The sequence below is a fragment of the Chroicocephalus ridibundus genome, chromosome 7 (genome assembly GCF_963924245.1).
Source record: "Chroicocephalus ridibundus chromosome 7, bChrRid1.1, whole genome shotgun sequence".
Taxonomy (NCBI): domain Eukaryota; kingdom Metazoa; phylum Chordata; class Aves; order Charadriiformes; family Laridae; genus Chroicocephalus; species Chroicocephalus ridibundus.
Genome location: NC_086290.1, coordinates 50,886,006 through 50,889,322, shown reverse-complemented (window position 1 = coordinate 50,889,322; position 3,317 = coordinate 50,886,006).

Here is a 3,317-nt window from a genome sequence, read left to right as displayed (position 1 = left end):
GCGCTCAGAGAGAGACCCAGATGCTCGAGACCCAGACAGCACACGGGAGGGAAACCCAGATCCACAAATTACTTTGCAAGTGCTGTTTTCCAGAAATGAGGGCACCTCACTTGAAACAATATAAAACGTCTCATCAGCGTTTCTGAATCCCAGCTGAGGAGTTCAGGTACATAAAAAGAACATCACACATACAACACGCAGAGTTTTGAAGCTGGGACGTGAACTGCACGAAGCAGTGAGTCCCTTTTGTCCCATCTCCCAGGGGAAGGTTGGAACCTCAGTGCAGTCACGGCTACAGCACAACTCCTGCCCTCTCCTCCTGCTCTCCGCAAGGACGGAGAATACCCTCAGAAACATCCCACCGCGTTTTTAGGCACCAGAACACACACCTGGGGATCTGCAGCAGCCCTTCCGTGGTCTTGATTGGGCAAAAGGAGGAAACCTTCTGGCGCATGTTCAACTCGGCAAAGCACTCTAGGGCTAGAAAAGGTCCGGGCTGGGTGTCGGGGAGGAGGTACGGCACCCACCAGCTCCAAGTGAGGAGCTAAACAGACCTCAGGCTCTTCAGCCTGGAACAGAGGCAGGTGAGAGAAGTCTATAAACTCACAGGCAGTATAGACAAGGCAAAGCAAGGGCCATTACTCACCTTTCCGCAGTATCAGGATGATGGATTAGCCAAGGATGCTTCCAGGCAATTTAGAAAACAAACAGGAAGCACTTTTTTCTCCCACACATAATTAAGTTGCAGGACGTATTGCCACAGGATGTCGTGAAGGTCAGGAGGACAAATGGACTCAAAACGCCATTACACAAATTCACCAGAGGTAGTTTATATGTGTCTATTAAATGCACCACTGCGTGCAGCATTTGGCTCAGAATTCCCTGCGCTGCTCACGGCTGGAGACCGGGAGTGTGTCGGGGCACAACTGCTCTGTAGGGGATCCATCTTTTGTACCTTTTGGCCAAGTTACCCGGACTGCCAGAGCAGGTAGGGGCAAGGTGGACCTTCAGTCCGATCGCTGCGATGACCAGCCTCACATGGCAGAGCCCCATCTCCCGGCACTTCTGCCTTACAAGAACTGTTCACATTTTCCCTGGCAAAAAGCCTGAGCCCCGAGACTCTCCCCCAAGTGCCATCGTCCCCCCGTTGCTCAAGGCAGCCAGAATTTTTTCCTCCTGCTTGGCAGCATTGCTGGTTTTTCTTTTGAAGGGGGTGGGGAAGGAGGGGGGAGAGGAAGCGGAGGTGACTGAAACCAAAACAGAGCCCCTGAGGCAATAAACTAAATGCAAGACACATGTCCTCAAATTCTAGCTCAGCAGCCTCCCACAGGCAGGCTTCCTATCCTAGGGACAGCACCTGACACATTTGTGTGACACAGTAGAATGAAAACAAAAATAAAGTTTGCATTTTTTTTTTTTTTTTTTTTTTTTAGGAAAAACCTATTGCCAATGAAGTTTCCACGCTGGAAGGGCAGAGGCAGGTCCCCGGTGCCGCGAGTGGGCTGCATATGTGGCTGCGAGGGGTGAGGAGCTGCACCGCTCCTTGCGTCAGTGCTCCAAGTGCCAGTGTCAGACAGGGGCACCATTATTCTCCATCTGCTCCAAAAACACTCTCTTCGCTCCTCCCCCCCGCCCTCACTGAGGAGCCTTTCAGTCCATGTGCCCAAGGAAAACCAACTCCGGGCTTTGCCTAAGGACTGGCCCTAGGGGTCCAGCAGGAAGGTCTGCTGGCCCCAGGGACGAGCTGTGGGCAGGAGGACGAGGGGCAGGGAAGCCTCAGAGGAAGCCCCCCGCGTCCTAGGACAGAGCCGGAGCTCAGGGCTGCTCCGGGGGAACGCCGGAGCGCGGCTGGTGGGAAGCTCTCCATGCGGAAGTTATAAATTAGGCATCTCCAGAGACCTCATTCATTTTACCCTTAATAAAATTACCACTTTTCAAAGGGGAAAGCTCCTTTTGAATGGCTTCAGCCAAACTAACCCCATGGGACAGCTTAACTCAGATGGATGTACACTCGGCCCTGGGTTGGCAGCCAAGAGTCACACAGCCATGGGTGTTAGGGAGCGGCACGACCCCTTCGGAGCCCACCCCAGCCACGTTCCTGGGGTCTGGCGGGGCACAACTGCCACCACTGCATCGCAGAAAGGAAGATGGAAATACAACTCGCTTGTTTCAGCCTCCCCTGCTCCTTTTTTGACCTGTGCCTTTTCTCCTGCTCTTTTCCAAGCGGTCCATATTCATCCCCCCAACTCAGCAAGCTGTTCACTCTTGTCCGTAACATAAAAAAAAAACCAAACCAAAACACCCCCCTCACCATGCCCCTGGGGTCATACTGAAGCTGTTAATGCATCTCTACAGGCTGGGACTTTTGATTTTAAAGAAAGAAGCAACGCCTATTTGCTACTTGCCAACACCTCCTGATCTTGGTTAATCTCACCCTACAGCGTTCTACGTATTGCAGCTTAAAAAAACCCAGGCAGTCTGCAATACAAAGAGGGAACAGGATGTTTTTCCACATTGCAGAGCCAGAGGGGCACACAGCAGACACCAGGCGAGCTCTGAAGCCAGCAGCTTCTGCAGATTCCTGATGACACAGCCCTCAACACAAGGGAAAACACCAGCAGTAACAGGGTTAAACTCTGCCATGAACAATAAGAAGTACCAGAGGAGTTAAACTCCGCCATGAACAGTAAGAAGTACCACATTCATCCCGTGGCTGCAGACTAAGTTGTCCAGGGCTACTCTAAGCTCCGAAGGAAAAAGCCCCACCATTTCCAAACTAACCTGCATTTTTTTTTCATTCTGATGACTGTGGACCGTACCTTGGAAAGCTCTGTGGGATATGGGAACAGCTGACAGAGACCCATTTGCTTCCAAACTTCAGAATGCAGCACCTGCATTCCTTGGGATGGTGCTACCACCTCGGGGCTGTCACTCTGAATTATAGTCTTCCTCTTCTACTTTGACAGTTGGTAAGCAAGCCTCCTGAATCCCGGCCACCCTGCTCCCACGGCCCACAGGGATGACAAACAGCCCCATTTCACCTGTTCAGCAAGACTCCGCCCGGGGACCAGCTTCAGAGAGGAAAAAGTCTGTAGGCAGTGAGTCAGAAGAGCACTGGTGTGAGGCGGAGAAGAGCTAAGACCACGCTGGTGAGGGACTACCACCTTGCCCCAAGGGGGAGCTGAGTTATCCACCTCACATGGAGCTGCACCATCTCTGGCAGCTGCTCACCACAGCAGAGCCCCAGCCCAGCACCTTCCACCCTTTTGTTATTTCATGCTCCATGTTCTGGCAAGGTTGCAGCTGGAGAAAGCAGC